Here is a 20,702-nt window from a genome sequence, read left to right as displayed (position 1 = left end):
CCCACCACATTTCCTCGGAGCCCCAGACACATTTAAATAAATCATGTTTACAGATGAGTCTTGTAAGCGTCCGATAAGCGTGTTAAGTGCGGCCACCGCGGCCCCCATACATATTCAGCCCAGACACGGACATTGTAATAATGTGACGGAAAAGTGACAGACGGCTGGTGATTCTCTCCACCACCGCCGGGGGGTCACCTGTTATCAGCCGCCCCTAATCCCCTGTATCCTATGTGATTAGGGGCATTAGGAGACATTACACATATCGGCCGCCGCCAGCTCTCACCGCGCCATCTACATATTCTCTATAATATTCTGCATGAAAATCCCTCCACTCCATGAATCCGAGATGTGCTCCATGTACTGATACACAGCTACCAATTTAAACAAGCAGAGCTGCAGTGTAAAGCATGGAGGAGACACAGGTGGTTATTAGTCCCCCATAATCTCCAATGGACAATGCAGATGATCAGAGACCTATAACACAAAACGTGTAGTCAGTGAGCTCCCCCTGGTGGTGGCTGGAAGAAGCAGGGATGTTATGATGTATGTAGAGTTCCCCCGCCTTCGGCTCTCCACCTGTAGCAGAATTACAATACCCAGCATGCCCTGAAAGCCAAAGGTTGACCTTCACCTCTCAGGGCATAATTGGGATTAAAGGGCAAAAAAATGTTCTTTCAAATAAAGCTATACAGATTTGTAATTTACTTCTGTTTAAAAATCTCCTGTCTTCGAGTACTTATCAGCTGCTGTATGTCCTGCAGGAAGTGTTGTATTCTCTCCAGTGTGACACAGTGCTCTCTGCTGCCACCTCTGTCCATATCAGGAACTGTTCAGAGCAGGAGAAATTCCTCCTCCTCCCCTCTTGTGTCTTTATGTACATTGTAGATAAACATTGGCGCTCAGGTATAGGAGATTAGCCGCACAATTGTGACAACAGCGGCAATGGCGTCATAGTGATACCACGCTGCAAAGAACTGAATGATTACATAGATAAACTTCTATGGGGAAGGGGCAACAACAGGGGGCACCTGGGGGTGATTTTCTAATAGGGTGTAATAACAGGAGAAGGGATGCAACATGTGAATATCTAACATTGAAAAAAAAAAAAAAAAAAACTTTTTTCCCTTTCATCTCCTTAAAAAAAATCTTGCTTTTTTGTCCCTGCCCTGTGGATGTTTACCCAGTGTATATAGGAAAAGACATGAACCATACAACTGTCTGTGTGTCACATAAGAGAACAATCAGATCCCAGTGTATTAGTAAATGATGCATAAATCCAGGGGATTCCACCAAAGGAGTCACTAAGACCCCCTTCACACTGCAGGAAAATCTATCCGGATTTCTTATCATTAGGGTACTACGAGGCACAGGATTTTTCCTGAAGGGTTGTGTGTGCCGGAAAATAGGCCCCAAAATTATAGAACATGTCCTATGATTCTCTGGAACTCCGGCATGGATGCCCCATAGAACCCTATGGGGGCATGGCATCCCGAATTCCAGGCAGCTCCAAGAATTCCGGATTCTTTGCTTGGCAGCACATCCAGCACCTGCGCCTGTGCTGCCAGGTGCTTTAACTGTACTCAATCCTAATCAGGAGCACATACGGTTAAATGTGGCTCTGTTTGACAGGACGAGGAGCCATTGGCTCCCGTTCCTGTCAATCACTCTTCTGGCCCGAGGGAGCATTATACCTCCGGCCACGAGAGGCTGCTGCTCCCCCCCCCCCTGTAGAGAGGGGCCAGAGGAGGACACCACTGCAGCCTGCAGCAAGTGAGTATGTTTTTTTTTCCCCTCCTCCATTATGGTTATGGTGTTGTGGATCCTCCTGAAATCAGATCCCAGTATAATAGTGAACAATGCAGAAATCCAGGGTATTCCAAAGGGGTCACTCACTTTATCTCCCTGCCCTGTGGATGTTTACCCAGTGTGCTCTGTAAACCATTTGCATTTGTATGTGTGACACTACAGTCCCTATCATGTGCCGCTGTATCTAAGCCTATGATTGTGATACATTCCCTATCCTTCATCTCACACGTCTAAATTCCCAGCCGGGAGGATTGATAAGCAGTATGTTATTACTTTCGCCCTACAATATGGCGGCCGCCCTCCTGCGTGGTATAAAATGGCCGTCAAAGATATCAAAGCGCCTGTGATTGTAATCGGGTTTATAATTAGACATCAATTATTTTGGAATAAACAAGTGACTTCAATTAACTCACGTAAGATGGCGGCTCGTAGCGGCGGTAATTTACAGGAACGGATCACAAATAGTGAGAGATCAGGAGAAACTTCACACGTTCCTCAGATAATTACAAGATTTCTGTTTTCTTCTTTTTATCCTAATTATAATCTGGTAATTACAAAGTTTTCTATCCGCAAAGTTTTCAAGATGGAGGAGGTGGCGGTAACGGCAGACTAAGGAATCTTTCCTGGAGGAGCCTCCTGCTCGGCCTCCGTGTCAGTCTTCACTTCAGCTCCAGGATTCTGTTCATGAACCAGGATGCTCTGGATGAGCAGAGCTGGAAGTCCTGCACCTATGACCTCAGAATGACTTATACCAGAGTGCGCTCAGTGTCCGCCGCCCTGTGTCATTGCCAGCGCCGGATCACCTCTCGTCCTCGCCATACGGTCAGTTGTTCGCTGACTGACACATTTTCCGCCTGGAGAGGTAAGAAAAAGATGGAAAAAATCCATTGGCTTCACAATCAATGGGAATTTTTTCAGCGTTTTGCAGTTTTTACGAGGGATCAATGTATCGACGGAGCGGAGACTGATTGAAGGCGCGGGGACCATCTGTCTGCTCCAGTTGTTTTTTACCTTGTCAGATCCGCAACGTGCGCAGTAACTTATTGTCTCCAAGTGCTTAACAAGACATCAGGAAGGACGGAGCCAAAGTGACACCATTCACAGCATGGGATGTGGGAGAGGGGCCCCTAGGGTCCGGGCAGGCTTCTCTGTCATCTGTATCTGTGTCCTCAACTCTCCAACCTGTGAACCTCGCGGCTCGTACCTACAGAAAGGTCATCGCTTGCACCCTGATAGTGAGACATCATCATGGCAGTCTAGGCCAGATAGAGAAGACAAGGAAAGAGGATGATTCCAAGACAACACCCAATGTAGTCACTGGATGTACCTGCATCGTAATCACTTACACAGTCTGCGTATCCTGTATGATCTACTTATATACCATTATGTGGGCACTGTATGTAATCACTTAAATGGTGTATATATCTTGTTTAGTGGTGCTGTATATACCACTATATGGACACGGTATGTAATTACTTATGTGTGTATTATTGGTAATGCTGTATGCTGTAGTTACAATGGTTAATCACTATACCAATTGCCTTTTCTGGACTTTACTTTGACTCCCAGTACTCATAACCCCCAGGACTTACAGCAGAGCTGAATAGTATAACAACCAGACAGTTAAGAGAAAAACATGTATCAATACTGACAATGAAGCTGATAAAAGTTTGGGTTCACATGAACCTATGTGATCAGCATTTGAATCCTTTTACCTGGGGAAGCTGGATGCAGCCCAAGGACTGCGTGGAAAACATGGATGTGGGCAAACTTTTGGCAGGTTCACTCATCTAGATGATGGAAGGATGTGTGAGAAAGATCGTCAGGGATGAAGAAGAAGAGAAAGAACAGGAACAAATTAAGGATACAACAGGGTTCACAAACTTTTCCTCTCAACTCCTCTCTTTACATTGCATCACTAAGAACAGATTTCCATAGACTCTTTACATACATAACCTGAGAAATGATGATGGGGATGATGATGATGATAATAATGATGGGGATGATGATGATTCAGGCACTGTTATCGGCGAGCAGCATCTCATCTTCAGATCTTCCATCCATCGTGATCGGATAAAGGTTAATTTAAACGTCGTCCGCAGGGAGCCGCCATACTGGTGACCTCTGACCTGACGGGAGAAGATGTGGTAATCAGCTGATATCTCCTGATAATAAGACACTTCTTGTCTCCACTTCACTGTATTAACCCTGGACACGAGGCTGTGTCATGCCTTACATACTGATTGTTTCCACTTTATTAATCCTGGACACAAGCCTGTGTCGTACCTTACATACTGATTGTTTCCACTTTATTAACCCTGGATCTGAGGCTGTGTCGTACCTTACATACTGATTGTTTCCACTTTACTATATTAACCCAGGATATGAGGCTGTATCGTACCTTACATACTGATTGTTTCCACTTTATTAACCCTGGACACGAGGCTGTGTTGTACCATACATACTGATTGTTTCCACTTCACTTTATTAACCCTGGATATGAGGCTGTGTCGTACCTTACATACTGATTGTTTCCACTTTATTAATCCTGGACACAAGGCTGTGTCGTACCTTACATACTGATTGTTTCCACTTTATTAACCCTGGATCTGAGGCTGTGTCGTACCTTACATACTGATTGTTTCCACTTTACTATATTAACCCAGGACATGAGGCTGTATCGTACCTTACATACTGATTGTTTCCACTTTATTAACCCTGGATATGAGGCTGTATCGTACCTTACATACTGATTGTTTCCACTTTAATAAACCTGGATATGAGGCTGTATCGTACCTTACATACTGATTGTTTCCACTTTATTAACCCTGGATATGAGGCTGTATCGTACCTTACATACTGATTGTTGCCATTGTGAGGATCCTGAAATAAGACATTAGCGGTGACAACCATTGTACAGCACTGCAGAATATGTGGGCGCTGTACAGGTGAGCGCCATTTATAAGCAGATGTGGCAATGTCACTCTTCACGTATAAGACATTATAGCCCCTTATTCATGCAGTCATACATTTCCCATAAGTCCCTGTGTGTCAAGGCCACCACAAGAGGTTTTGTCTCTTGCAGAGTTTCTTGCCCACCTTAGAGGTTTTTTGTTGCCCCCCGATTTTCGCTGATGCCTCCATTGATTCAATCCTGGGCCAATTGTCCTGTGTCTGCCGCCATTCACACCTGAAGTAGCAGATTACGAGGAGTGATGGGAGCGGGATAAGAGCTGACATTAAGGCCGGTGGTGGCGGGGCCAGGTAGGCCAGAGGAGGCAGCCGCTGGGATTTGTCTTCATTTACACAGAGGCTGATCAGCTGCTGGATATCCAGAGCATTAGCCTGATCCCGCCAATCCTCCTTCCCTCTCTGGCTGCCATTTCACTGCCTGTCAGAGCCATCACCGCCCGGCAATAATTACTTATGCAAATATCTCCGGTGACATTTATCATCATCCCCTGCGCTGCCCCCGCCATCTTCTTTCTGCCGAGTCGCTCGGCTGCTGAATAAAGCCGGAAAGTTTTACAGAACAAAAGTGATGTCTGAGGTGAGAACTATTATATATATTATGTACAATAATACTGAGAAATATGGTACCCAAGGGCGGCATCTGATGGTATTCTGCAGGCAACACATGGAAACACGTCCCTTTAAGCAGATGTACTGGACCTGATGCTTTGGAGCACTTAAAGGGGTTATCCAGCGCTTCATAAACATGGCCACTTTTCCCCCTCTCTTGTCTCCAGATTGGGTGGGGTTTCAAACTCAGTTCCATTAAAGTAACTGGAGCTTAATTGCAAATCACACCTGAACTGGAGACAAGAGAGGGGGAAAAGTGGCCATGTTTTTGTAGCGCTGGATAACCCCTTTAAACTGGAACTATCAGCAGGTTAGACGAATCTAACCCTCCCCCCCTGCAGCATCATTGATTATCATGGAGCAGGCGGGTTGGATGATGCTGTGGGGGCGATGCAGTGCTCCTAACAGTGCTCCCGGCCGAAGATCATGCTGGCTAACAGCGCGGGACCGACTACAAGGAAGGTAACACACATACCTTCCTCCTCAGCGTCCTGGGCGCTATAGCGGGCTATCAGCAGGTTACATTTCTTTAACCTGATGATAGTTCACCTTAAAGTGTTGCTGATATAGTGTACGCAGCTTAGTCATACTGATAGAGATGTCCAATTAGATTAGACTCTGATGTTTTCCCTAAGATTTGGAAAACTCAGGTCTAGTTTACTGAAGACGACTATGGTTACTATGGTTACCATCAAAGGCCTACACAGATGAGAAGGTTGTAGGAAGTAGCCTTAAGCCGACCAAGAGTTTAGTGTCTCATAAGAGTCCTGGAAGACTTAGTTACTTGTTTTAGCAGGTTGTAAGGAACAGGACACTGTCTAAGCCTAAGACTAGGAGAGAGATTTATCAAACATGGTGTAAAGTAGAATTGCCTAAGTTGCCACTGGCAACCAATCAGATGCCACCTTTTATTTTCCTAAGAGTCTGTGAGGAATGTAAAGTGGAATCTGATTGGTTGCTAGGGGCAACTGAGACAACTCTACTTTACAGCAGTTTGATAAATCTCCCCTAGGTGTATGGTCGGGCCCTAAAGTCTACTGAAGTGCAAAGCTGGCAGGCCCCTCCTTAATGTACTCTGGCCGGAGGGTTCCAGCCTTATGGAGAGAGTTAGGGCTCCCCCTTACAGCACACTTTCTGAAGGAGTGTCATGTGACGGAAACCTTTACTCTCTTACATGTGACCACTCTGTGTGGCAAAAACACAATAGAATTAGCCCTTGATTTACAATTTACCTCGGTGTATGCCATTTAACTGTGTCTAGCAAAGTAGCAACTCAAATTGTTAATAGAAAAAGACGTGTGATACACTGGCATAGGATACAGGTATAGGGACACTACAAAATCCCCATGTTAAGATAAGCAGCCTGTTTTGACATGTTGGACGATTGAACCTATGTTAAGAGAACAAAGACCCATAAGAATATGCATATACAAGGGCTGGGTACGTTTAAAGGGGTAGTGCGGCGTTTAACTTTCATTCACTAAATAACACACATTACAAAGTTATACAACTTTGTAATGTGTGTTATTTAAATGAATGGCCACCTTCCCCGTGTTCCCCACCATGATACTTACGTATTTGCTGTCGACCACGGCCACCATCTTGGGTCGACGACATCATCTTCGGGAGGCCGTCTAGACCGCTCCAGCCATCCCTCATGCTGGCCCCCCTCTGCCGCATCATCAGCTGCTCAGCCGCACTCCCTGGACTGAGCAGTCCGGCAGGCTGATGACGCGGCAGAGGGGGGCCGACAAGAGGGACGACTGGAGCTGTCCGGCCGGCCTCCCGAACATGACGTCGTCAACCGAAGATGGTGGTCAGGGTCGACAGCGAATACGTAAGTATAATGCACCACACTTCCGGGGTGGGGGGAACATGGGGAAAGGGGACCATTCACTTAAATAACACACATTACAAAGTTGTATAACTTTGTAATGTGTGTTATTTAGTGAATGAAAGGTAAATGTCGCACTACCCCTTTAAAGCATTATTCTTAGCTTTAAATGAGTGCAGGGAGGGGATAGAGAGGACTGTGCAGCTGTAACTGTATGACCATATAGTTCTCTCTATAATCATAAAGATAACTGCATGGAGGGGATAGAGAGGACTGTGCAGCTGTAACTGTATGACCACACAGTTCTCTCTATGGTCATAGAGATGAGTGCAGGGAGGAGATAGAGAGGACTGTGCAGCTGTAACTGTATGACCACACAGTTCTCTATATGATCATAAAGATGAATGCAGGGAGGGGGCAGAGAGGACTGTGCAGCTGTAACTGACCTCATAGTTCTCTCTATGATCATAGAGATGAGTGCAGGGAGGGGATAGAGAGGACTGTGCACCTGTAATTGTAAGACTTGATAGTTCTTTCTTTGATGGAGTCTGCTCAGTGGAAACCATTTGCAATATTGACATGAGATTGGGCAGATCACTTCAGTTTCGCTCTGTCTGATCAGTGGTCATCAGTATTAGTGCGGCTAATGGTGCGTTTACACGTAACGATTATCGTACGAATTTGCGCGATAACGATCGAATTCGAACGATAATCGTACGTGTAAACACAGCGAACGATCATACGACGAACGATACATCGCGCATTTTGATCTTTCAACATGTTATCAAACCGTCATTCGTCGTTTGCAAAAAATTCGCAAATTGTTCCGTGTGAACAGTCGTTCGCCAATTTAACCAATGTGTGAGATAGGCTTAAGCGTTCGCAAAACGATCGTCTAAACGCTGCTCGTTATGAAAAGGAAATCGTTACTCCGACATCGTTAATCGTACGATCGGGCCAATTATCGTTATGTGTAAACGCACCATAAGATGTCAGATGGGTTTTTAGTAGAGATGAGGGAACCTGGAGCATGCTCGAGTCGATCCGAACCCGAACTTTCGGCATTTGATTAGCGGTGGCTGCTGAACTTGGATAAAGCCCTAAGGCTATGTGGAAAACATGGATATAGTCATTGGCTGTTTCCATGTTTTCCAGACAACCTTAGAGCTTTATCCAAGTTCAGCAGCCGCCACTAATCAAATGCCGAACGTTCGACCCGAACCCGGTTTGCTCACCTCTACTTTTTAGCCTTTGGAAGTTTCCATTCAATGACAGCAAGATCTTGAAAATGAAGACCTTCCCTATATATAGTGATTAAGCTTTATTTACAGAGGACGGGACGCGTCCTTAAATGAACCTTTCGTGCCCCCCCTCCCCCGCCCCGATGCTGGAGAAAGAGGAGAGTGAGCGCACTCCTGAGCGGCCATTAATATCCTCACTAAACGTTTCCTGTGAAGCTTGTTTCCCTCTCGGTGATGTGAGAAGCTGCGAGTAAAATGATACAATCGTATCCTCACAACCATCAATTACATCCAGCCAAATCCTTTACTCAGCTACAAACGGAAAACTGCGATCAGAGGTAATTTATGGCAGCCGTAGGACATGATGGGTGTGAGAGTCCCGGGGAACGCTGAGCATCCTGCCCCAAACTCGCTACAAAACCTTATTTATGGGGAATATGAAGCGGCAGGAGTCCAGAATAAATGGCGCTTGTCCTGGGCGAATAGAAATAACATGATGGTATTACCTGATATCTGATGAGCGGTGCTCCACGCTGCCCCCTGCTGACTGCAGTCACCTCTGCTGAGGGTCGTACAACGCTTGTCACCTTATTCTGATCAAGGGTAATGGGTAAAAACAGTGACAGGTCCAGGGGGTGCGGAGCTAATTGATGGGGGGGGCCTTCATGGCAGCAGGGCCCCCTAATGGCAGCGGTCAGCAGGATAGTGTCCCGGGGGCCGCACTGCAAACATTGTTCAGGTCAAAGAGATCAGGATGGTGATCCATGGAGGTCGCACCTCACACCTTACAGGATCTGCTGCTGATACCATAGGGGGGATCATAGGGATATGGGGGCGGGGAGGACACATCACAGGGATATGGAGCCCAAGCCTTGGGGTCACTTGGTGCTTATATAGAACCTGTCCTGATGGTTCCTTTTATCTCACCAGCTTCTGATCTCTTCCTGGGCATGTCCTGCTTCATTTCTGTTGGCTCTAAGGGTCCTATTATATGGAATAATTTTTAATGATTAACGATAAATGATCGCAAACGAGAGTGTTTATCGTTAACCTGAAATCGTTCACCATATTACACAGAACGATGGTCGTTAGATGCGATCGTTATTGCGATCATTTATTCCTTGTGATCTCAGGAAAACAATGAACAATGTGCAATTACACTGAACGATTAGTAAAAAAATGCGGAACTTGAGCGAACGAACGTGGAATTAGCGAACCATTAGCGATAATTTTAGGTTCAGATCTAAATCAACAAACAACGACATACGAACGATTTTTCTATCGTTGCCTGCAATTACACAGAACGATTATTGTTTAAATTCGAACGATATAACGATTTTTCGCACGATCATCGTCCCATGTAATAGGGCCCTAAGGCTGCTGGATCAGTCTATGTTATCATACTGCAGTTCCATTGTTACTGTTTTCCTGTGAGCTCTCAGGATCTCAGCACATGCAGTTATATGGTTTACTACACCTCGTCAATGTCCGGCTGGGTTGTTCGGTTTACTACACCTTGTGAATGTCGGGCTGGGTTGTTCGGTTTACTACACCTCGTCAATGTCCGATGGGTTGTTCGGTTTACTACACCTTGTGAATGTCGGGCTGGGCTGTTCGGTTTACTACACCTTGTGAATGTCGGGCTGGGCTGTTCGGTTTACTACACCTTGTGAATGTCGGGCTGGGCTGTTCGGTTTACTACACCTCGTCAATGTCCGGCTGGGCTGTTCGGTTTACTACACCTCGTCAATGTCCGGTGGGTTATTCGGTTTACTACACCTCGTCAATGTCCGGTGGGTTATTCGGTTTACTACACCTCGTCAATGTCCGGTGGGTTGTTCGGTTTACTACACCTTGTGAAAGTCGGGCTGGGCTGTTCGGTTTACTACACCTTGTGAATGTCGGGCTGGGCTGTTCGGTTTACTACACCTTGTGAATGTCGGGCTGGGCTGTTCGGTTTACTACACCTTGTGAATGTCGGGCTGAGTTGTTCGGTTTACTACACCTTTTAAATGTCGGGCTGGGCTGTTCGGTTTACTACACCTTGTGAATGTCCACTGGGTTGTTCGGTTTACTACACCTTGTGAATGTCGGGCTGGGCTGTTCGGTTTACTACACCTTGTGAATGTCCTGCTGGGCTGTTCGGTTTACTACACCTTGTCAATGTCGGGCTGGGTTGTTCGGTTTACTACACCTTGTGAGTGTCCTGCTGGGTTGTTCGGTTTACTACACCTTGTGAATTTCCGGTGGGTTGTTCGGTTTACTACACCTTGTGAATGTCCTGCTGGGCTGTTCTGTTTACTACACCTTGTGAATGTCGGACTGGGTTGTTCGGTTTACTACACCTTGTGAATGTCCTGCTGGGTTGTTCGGTTTACTACACCTTGTGAATGTCGGGCTGGGTTGTTCGGTTTACTACACCTTGTGAATGTCCGGTGGGTTGTTCGGTTTACTACACCTTGTGAATGTCCTGCTGGGCTGTTCTGTTTACTACACCTTGTGAATGTCCTGCTGGGCTGTTCTGTTTACTACACCTTGTGAATGTCCTGCTGGGTTGTTCGGTTTACTACACCTTGTGAATGTCCAGTGGGTTGTTCGGTTTACTACACCTTGTGAATGTCCGGTGGGTTGTTCGGTTAACTACACCTTGTGAATGTCCGGTGGGTTGTTCGGTTAACTACACCTTGTGAATGTCCGGTGGGTTGTTCGGTTTACTACACCTTGTGAATGTCCTGCTGGGCTGGTCTGTTTACTACACCTTGTGAATGTCCGGCTGGGTTGTTCGGTTTACTACACCTTGTGAATGTCCGGCTGGGTTGTTCGGTTTACTACACCTTGTGAATGTCCTGCTGGGCTGTTCTGTTTACTACACCTTGTGAATGTCGGACTGGGTTGTTCGGTTTACTACACCTTGTGAATGTCCTGCTGGGTTGTTCGGTTTACTACACCTTGTGAATGTCGGGCTGGGTTGTTCGGTTTACTACACCTTGTGAATGTCCTGCTGGGCTGGTCTGTTTACTACACCTTGTGAATGTCCGGCTGGGTTGTTCGGTTTACTACACCTTGTGAATGTCCGGCTGGGTTGTTCGGTTTACTACACCTTGTGAATGTCCTGCTGGGCTGTTCTGTTTACTACACCTTGTGAATGTCGGACTGGGTTGTTCGGTTTACTACACCTTGTGAATGTCCTGCTGGGTTGTTCGGTTTACTACACCTTGTGATTGTCCTGCTGGGTTGTTCGGTTTACTACACCTTGTGAATGTCCGGTGGGTTGTTCGGTTTACTACACCTTGTGAATGTCCGGTGGGTTGTTCGGTTTACTACACCTTGTGAATGTCCGGTGGGTTGTTCGGTTTACTACACCTTGTGAATGTCCTGCTGGGCTGGTCTGTTTACTACACCTTGTGAATGTCCGGCTGGGTTGTTCGGTTTACTACACCTTGTGAATGTTCGGCTGGGTTGTTCGGTTTACTACACCTTGTGAATGTCGGGCTGGGTTGTTCGGTTTACTACACCTTGTGAATGTCCGGTGGGTTGTTCGGTTTACTACACCTTGTAAATGTCTGGCTGGGCTGTTCGGTTTACTACACCTTGTGAATGTCCAGTGGGTTGTTCGGTTTACTACACCTTGTGAATGTCGGGCTGGGTTGTTCGGTTTACTACACCTTGTGAATGTCGGGCTGGGTTGTTCGGTTTACTACACCTTGTGAATGTCGGGCTGGGCTGTTCGGTTTACTACACCTTGTGAATGTCCAGTGGGTTGTTCTGTTTACTACACCTTGTGAATGTCGGACTGAGCTGTTCGGTTTACTACACCTTGTGAATGTCGGGCTGGGCTGTTCGGTTTACTACACCTTGTGAATGTCGGGCTGGGCTGTTCGGTTTACTACACCTTGTGAATGTCGGGCTGGGTTGTTCGGTTTACTACACCTTGTGAATGTCGGACTGAGCTGTTCGGTTTACTACACCTTGTGAATGTCCAGTGGGTTGTTCGGTTTACTACACCTTGTGAATGTCGGTGTCATGAATGTGCCTGGGATGAACTCCGTGCGCCCCTCAGCTCATGCTGCGCGGCTGAGATGGCGCTGATATTCAGTGTTTTGTATGTCTTGAGCAGTAACCTGAACCTTGTCTGAACACTGCTCTATTTCCTTCTGTGTGTTCAGCCACACCCGCTTTGCCTGAGATACTCCTGGCCACTCCGGAGTTAACTCTGATGCTGGTTAGCTAGTCTGACAGACTGTTCTCCCTGCCAGTCAGGTTGCTCTTGCCCCAGGTGTTCTGAGGAGATTAGGGGTCTGGTCCAATCAGCTCCTGCACTGGACCTCTGGTCTCCTATATAGTGTCTGCCAGCCTGCCTCTCACTGCCGGATATTGAGCTTGTCTCTGCCTGGTTCTGTGTTTGCTATTCTTGCTCTGTTTATTCTGACTCTGCTTTGTATTTCTGACCATTCCTGCTTGCTGCCTGCCCCTGACCATACTGCCTGTTTATTGACCTCGCCTTTGGATTGTGATTTTGTACTTTTGCTGCCCGATTGTTGTGACCCGGACTGTCGACCATTCTTTATGGTGTTTGTCTGTCTGTCTTGTCTTTGTGTCCCACCTAGCCAGTGCAGGGACTGACGCCCAGTTGCTCGCCGCCATCTTAGGGCGGATTGTGGCAAATAGGTAGAGGACAGTGGGCGGGGCTGAGCTTAGGGCTCACTGTGTTGTCTTGTCTTGCTGTCCGCTTCCTGACAGTCGGGCTGGGCTGTTCGGTTTACTACACCTTGTGAATGTCGGGCTGGGCTGTTCGGTTTAATACACCTTGTGAATGTCGGACTGGGTTGTTCTTTGTGTTGTTGTGTCTTGTTATATTACATGTATTTTTACCTGCTGCTCCCGGTGGATTTTATCCCTACGCCATGACAGGGTGAGATCCTCGGTGACAATCCACAGCACACGCTGACATTTCCAATTCCTGGTAATAATTTCCCTGCGGGTTTTCCCTGCAGCCGTCCTGTCCTGTGTGAATTGACTCTTATCTGGAGGAGTCTGTGTGACCTTAAGATGAAGGCGATGCAGCAGCAGCGGCTTTGTCTCCTCGGGCCCCTTCCCTCGCCGTCCTCACCTCCCATACATCACACTGACTCTTTCTTGGCTCCTCACAAGACTTTCCTCACTGTAGATCTCACCGTGTCCAGACATAAGTCACCTTCATCCATATGAAGCAGACATCAAATCCTCCAGACAAATCCCATTCACTGTCTGTAAATTCCATGTATGATGCCATATGTCTGCAGGTGTCACCCGGGTGCGGAGTTACTGCAATACACACTGCACCTTACAGGGGGTCTCAGCCTATTAAAGGGCCGGTGTCCTGTATATAGAAGGCTGCTTCATTGTATAATGGCAAATGCCAGAGCATTGTCTACATTGGATAGAGAACAGGACTAGCTATGTACAATGTATCAGTCTGGAGCTCACAGAGCATTGTCTACACTGGATAGAGAGCAGGACTAGCTATGTACAATGTATCAGTCTGGAGCTCACAGAGCATTGTCTACACTGGATAGAGAGCAGGACTGGCTACACTCACCGGCCACTTTATTAGGTACACCATGCTAGTAATGGGCTGGACCCCCTTTTGCCTTCAGAACTGCCTCAATTCTTGGTGGCATAGATACAACAAGGTGCTGGAAGCTTCCTCAGAGATTTTGGTCCATAGTGACATGATGACATCACACAGTTGCCGCAGATTTGTCGGCTGCACATCTATGATGCCAATCTCCCGTTCCACCACATCCCAAAGATGCTCTATTGGATTGAGATCTGGTGACTGTGGAGGCCATTGGAGTACAGTGACCTCATTGTCATGTTCAAGAAACCAGTCTGAGATGATTCTAGCTTTATGACATGGCGCATTATCCTGCTGAAAGTAGCCATCAGATGTTGGGTCCATTGTGGTCATAAAGGGATGGACATGGTCAGCAACAATACTCAGGTAGGCTGTGGTGCTGCAACCATGCTCAATTGGTACCAAGGGGCCCAAAGAGTGCCAAGAAAATATTCCCCACACCATGACACCACCACCACCAGCCTGAACCGTTGATACAAGGCAGGATGGATCCATGCTTTCATGTTGTTGACGCCAAATTCTGACCCTACCATCCGAATGTCGCAGCAGAAATCGAGACTCATCAGACCAGGCAACGTTTTTCCAATCTTCTACTGTCCAATTTCGATGAGCTTGTGCAAATTGTAGCCTCAGTTTCCTGTTCTTAGCTGAGCGGAGTGGCCCCCGGTGTGGTCTTCTGCTGCTGTAGCCCATACTGTGTACTGTGCGTTCAGAGATGCTCTTCTGCCTACCTTGGGTGTAACGGTTGGCTATTTGAGTCACTGTTGCCTTTCTATCAGCTCGAACCAGTCTGCCCATTCTCCTCTGACCTCTGGCATCAACAAGGCATTTCCGCCCACAGAACTGCCGCTCACTGGATGTTTTTTCTTTTTCGGACCATTCTCTGTAAACCCTAGAGATGGTTGTGCGTGAAAATCCCAGTAGATCAGCAGTTTCTGAAATACTCAGACCAGCCCTTCTGGCACCAACAACCATGCCACGTTCAAAGGCACTCAAATCACCTTTCTTCCCCATACTGATGCTCGGTTTGAACTGCAGGAGATTGTCTTGACCATGTCTACATGCCTAAATGCACTGAGTTGCCGCCATGTGATTGGCTGATTAGAAATTAAGTGGTAACGTGCAGTTGGACAGGTGTACCTAATAAAGTGGCCGGTGAGTGTATGTACAATGTATCAGTCTGGAGCTCACAGAGCATTGTCTACACTGGATACAGCTGAGAGCAGGACTAGCTATGTACAATGTATCAGTCTGAAGCTCACAGAGCATTGTCTACACTGGATACAGAGCAGGACTAGCTATTTAGAATGTATCAGTCTGGGGCTCACAGAGCATTGTCTACACTGGATACAGCTGAGAGCAGGACTAGCTATGTACAATGTATCAGTCTGGGGTCTAGGCTGTAGAGCTCACAGAGCATTGTCTAGATTAGATACAATTGTAACAAATCCTCAGATGTAAGAAGTAGAGTTTGTGTCAGGTGTGTTTTGCGTTGTTTTTTTGGAGGGGGTCGCGGTCTCTGTGCCGGAGGTTTCGTTGTGTTTCCCAGTAGCCTCTCTGTCCATTATCTACAATGTTTCCACTGGACGCTTCTGTATCCGGGACATGAAAGCGCTGGATTACTGACAGCTGTCACCTCCTGGGGGGCGCCCACCTGATATCCCACCCTGTAATACATAATGGATGAGAGACAGGAGACCACGGCTCCTATTATCACATCCCAGGTGTAATACTCTGCAGACCCTGCACCGATCGCCTGCAGCACATCCCCCCTCTCTATAGACGGTGACGATCCACGGGGTCAATGAGTAATTGGAAATGGGAAATATTTTATTCATTGCGAGTGGGAGAACATTGTTTTATTTTCCCGGCCGTTGCTGGTTCCAATTTGCGGCAGAACAGACGCGCATTGTTCTCGTCTTCTCACAAGACATTGCTTTTCTGTGCTGACTCAAAGGTTTGGCCGTAACCCGCCCGCTCCACAGACGTCTCCCCCATCATATCGGGAGATCTCGGGGGGTCCCTGCGACCTTTCTCAGGGTTCAGCTCAGATTTAGTGAAGCCCCCAACTGCGCAGGCCGAGCACTGCCATACCGGACGTGAGATAAATCGCCAAGAAGCCGCAAAGTCATGGGACCGTGCCAGGACGGAGGCGGATGATGTCACAAGGTCAATGGGAGCGCAGGATATCGACCGGCCAGGGACATGACAGATACATGAAGCCTAAAGGACAACTCCACCCAACATCCACAACCAGGGAGTTATTACACCAGGCAATCAGGGCATGCTGGGAGTTGTAGTTTCACAACTGATGGGGAGGCACAGGCCATGATAGGAGTTGTAGTTGATAAACACTGAGATAAAGAACCACAGACTGTGAAGGCATGATGAGAGTTGTAGTTCTCTATCAGCTGGAATACTACACTCCCCCGCCCAGAACAACAGTCTGCCACAGAGGAGGATGCTGCCCCACACGCAGTCTGCCTCCATCTGGCCCCAACAACAAGCAATGGGCAATAAGGGGCAAGTAGAGATGGCTGGGACCTAAAATCATCTGGTGTCAGAAAGTTATATAGATTTGTAAACTACTTCTATAGAAAAAAAATCTCCAGTCTTCCAGTACTTATCAGCCGCTGTATGCCCTGCAGGAAGTGGTGTATTCTTTCCAGTCTGACACAGTGCTCTCTGCTGCCACCCTGTCCATGTCAGCAGGAATTGTCCAGAGCAGGAGAGGTTTTCTATGGGGATTTGCTGCTGCTCTGGAAAGTTCCTGACATGGACAGAGGTGGCAGCAGAGAGCGCTGTGTCAGACTGGAGAGAATACACCACTTCCTGCAGAACATACAGCAGCTGATAAGTACTGGAAGGCTTGAGATTTAGAAATAGAAATAATCTAGAAATTAGTATAACTTTCTGACACTAGTTGATTAAAAACAAAATGTCCAGAGTGCCCCTTTAATATTGTAACTCTGTGCCCATTCCCATGGACTATGATGGCAGGTTACGGATGTCGTCGCGGTGGCGTCTCCCATAGGCGTATTTTATGTCGTGTTGTATCAGTTTTTCGTGTTTTTTGTTTCCATCCTGATGGAGAAACACAGTAGAGAGTGTATCCTCCTCCTCCTCGGCAGTATATAGGTGCGGCCCTTCCCCTCCATCACATCACAGAACGCTCCTGACCGCGGTAATACGAGGCTTTGGCGATAAATCAGCCGCGCTCCGCGTCCACCGTATAAAACCTTCCCGCAAACAATTAGCCTTTTGTTTCTGAACTTCCCCCCGACGAGTTATAGAAAGTGTAAGACGAGACACTTCACCTGTACGAGCCTCTCGCCCGCCATAATTATTCCCAGGCTCGGCCGCGGCGACCGTCGATGAAGTTGTCAGGTGACCGCGCAGCGAGGTGGATGATGTGTCCTGCGCCATGTAAAACAATATTATCTCAAGGAAAACAAACCCTGCAAAGCTTTCATGTCGCACTAATTACTGCGGCGTTCCAACGTGTCGGCAGCTCCGGGCCCCAGGAAACAATGGCGCAGTCAGCGCTCCTCCACGCACCTTAAACGAGCAGCGGCGAGCAGCGTCTGAAGGGCAATGAAATGTAACAGCGCCTCTTAATTGTTTTACTGGCGGTAATTCTCACCATTAACAGACGCTGATTCCTCATTAGTGGATTGCAGCTCGTTAATAAACGCGACCGGGAAAAGTGCGGTGAGCGAGCGACGAAGAGGCCGTGATGGGAGGCGATTTATTACAGGAAGGAGCCGGGGAATTACCTGCAGATACAGAACCGCCGGATGGATTCAATTATACAGAGAAGAAGAACTCCACCGCCCTGCAACATTTACACAGATAATGCCGAGCAACAGGGAGCCTGATCCTGGGGATATTCTACATACTACAGTCACCTCCAGAGCTGCACTCACTATTCTGCTGTTACATCATGTGTTATACTACAGTCACCTCCAGAGCTGCACTCACTATTCTGCTGTTACATTATGTCTTATACTACAGTCACCTCCAGAGCTGCACTCACTATTCTGCTGTTACATCATGTCTTATACCACAGCCACCTCCAGAGCTGCCCTCACTATTCTGCTGTTACATCATGTCTTATACTACAGTCACCTCCAGAGCTGCACTCACTATTCTGCTGTTCCATCATGTCTTATACCACAGCCACCTCCAGAGCTGCACTCACTATTCTGCTGTTACCACATGTCTTATACACCAGTCACCTCCAGAGCTGCACTCACTATTCTGCTGTTACCACATGTCTTATACACCAGTCACCTCCAGAGCTGCACTTATTATTCTGCTGTTACATCATGTCTTATACTACAGTCACCTCCAGAGCTGCACTCACTATTCTGCTGTTACCGCATGTCTTATACCACTGCCACCTCCAGAGCTGCACTCACTATTCTGCTGTTACACCATGTCTTATACTACAGTCACCTCCAGAGCTGCACTCACTATTCTGCTGTTACATCATGTCTTATACGACTGCCACCTCCAGAGCTGCACTCACTATTCTGTTGTTCCATCATTTCTTATACTACAGTCACCTCCAGAGCTGCACTCACTATTCTGCTGTTACATCATGTCTTATACTACAGTCACCTCCAGAGCTGCACTCACTATTCTGCTGTTACATCATGTCTTATACTACAGTCACCTCCAGAGCTACACTCACTATTCCGCTCTTACATCATGTTTTATACACCAATTACCTCCAGAGCTGGACTCACTATTCTGTTGTTATATCCCGTTTTATCCCCTGGTTTTACACTGGCTAGAAGTCCTAGATCTATAACAGTTTTAGGGAATAACCTTGTCGCCATCACTCTAGGTATACAGTCAGTAATATAGGAACTTTCCCGGCACTACAACTGCGATGTTCTACCACGGGTGTTACGTATATATACACCCTTCGCAAAAGTCTGTACTTATTGTACTTGTGTGGTGATGAAAGCAGTACTAAAGTTCGCCACTAGATGTCGCTGTATTATATATATGTGTATTTGGAAGTCGCACAGCTGAAGGATGTAAAGGTTATTGTTTCTCTATGTGTAACCTGAATCTGTAGACCAGTAGGAGTCTTGTTTTCTTCTTTCCCATCACCTCTCTCATTTCTTCTGTTGCACCCTTCACCCACTCACAGCGCACGTTAGTCACGCTGAGGAAGGAAGTCACATGGGTGGAGGAGGAGCAAGGGTCTTTCGTGTTGGACATTGTGGAGGAAGGACACAAGCCAAACAGCTCTCTACATTGGTCCTATCTGGGCCCTGTCCCTCTGCCAGGTCCTCGCACCTCAGTCCAGTCTTAGTCAGAACCCTGTATGGGAGAGATGCTAGACAGTACACCTCCAACAACTTTCTTACAAGTAATGTTACACAGCACTATGCACTGCTAAGGTCCGGCTGTATCTCGGCCAACCACCTCCGGCGTGGCGTCACACCTGACCACCTAGCAAGTGACTGACTGATCCTCCGACATAATATCATCACTGGGGATACGCACCACACAACTACTACACGTTCCAGCCACACTCATCAGGACACTGAACAGACCTGTGACTACTTAGGCTCATGTATACCTTCAGGTTATGCTCAGCATAAAACAGTGTATACAGGTAATAGATGTGGCACTCACCCATGGCAGTTTAAACAGCCCTTTATTCCATACTTGGGTGGAGGCTTGTGGACGTGCGACAGACGGTTTCACGCACCAGGCAGTGTGCGCTTCGTCAAGGCCGTAGTATATTCCTATGGGTATATACTTTATATACATTGTACATCGAGCATAAATGAATCATGTTTCTCGTATTTTACATTTTTCTTTCTTCTATCCCAGTGGAGAATAATGAAGCTTTTAGCTTTAAAGTATCTAAAGAACAAGCAGCTGAGCGATCGCTGCTCTGGAGTCATAAATATTAGCACATCATTGGTGACAAAACCAACAGAAATACGATCCTTTCCAGGAATCATCGCGGCCAGGAATAAAAATCTACCCTCAAAAATAGCGACTAAGGATTGTGGCCGATTTGTGCGAGCGGCCAACAGACCAGAGAACAGCGCCCCCCACTGGAGAACTACCGTAGTCTGCCTTTGGATTTAACTGAGACAGTTTCCATTCACTGACAGTAAACAGAGGCTACAGCAGGATAGTGAGTGCAGCTCTGGAGGTGACTGCAGTATAAGACATGATGTAACAGCAGAATAGTGAGTGCAGCTCTGGAGGTGACATATGTAGTGTCCAATTATGTGTTTTCTTTTCGCTTCTTACACCTTGGTAAAAGTGTATCACTCTAGTGTCACAGGTTAGGATAGGAGGATGCTGTTCCTTACTCCAACCACTAGATGTCACTCTTACACAGCACAGCTGCAGATAACACAGGTCTAGCTACACACACACTTCCTTGATAGTTATTACTTCCCTTTAGTAGTCAGTTAGTTCCTGGCTACAGATCAGGCAGGATGGGTATATTGTTGTTCCTGCAGATGGTTACCCAACCACCATGGGTTGCTAAACCAGAGACAAGGGAGTCTTCACCCTCGCCTACACCACAGATATACAGCTAGAACATGGCAGTCGACCACCTTAGAGAAAAGGGACG

The 20,702-nt window shown here is 47.1% G+C and overlaps 1 long non-coding RNA gene across 2 annotated transcripts; it reads right to left on the bottom strand.

Annotated features, from left to right (window-relative positions):
• Positions 1 to 2,169: 2,169 nt before the first annotated feature.
• LOC138771143 (uncharacterized) lies at positions 2,170 to 3,932 on the bottom strand. 2 transcript variants are annotated; one of them, XR_011359554.1, is made up of 4 exons: positions 3,766 to 3,932; positions 3,525 to 3,599; positions 2,821 to 3,065; positions 2,170 to 2,663 (listed from the first exon to the last, which is right to left on the bottom strand). It is a non-coding gene; the product is annotated as an uncharacterized lncRNA (long non-coding RNA). The 2 variants fall into 2 exon arrangements; XR_011359553.1 differs by having other exon boundaries at positions 3,525 to 3,932.
• Between the last annotated feature and the right edge of the window lie 16,770 nt (positions 3,933 to 20,702).

Source organism: Dendropsophus ebraccatus, chromosome 13, assembly GCF_027789765.1.
Source record: "Dendropsophus ebraccatus isolate aDenEbr1 chromosome 13, aDenEbr1.pat, whole genome shotgun sequence".
Lineage (NCBI taxonomy): Eukaryota > Metazoa > Chordata > Amphibia > Anura > Hylidae > Dendropsophus > Dendropsophus ebraccatus.
Note: the sequence above shows the minus strand (reverse complement) of the source record. Positions and strands in the feature narration are given on the sequence as shown.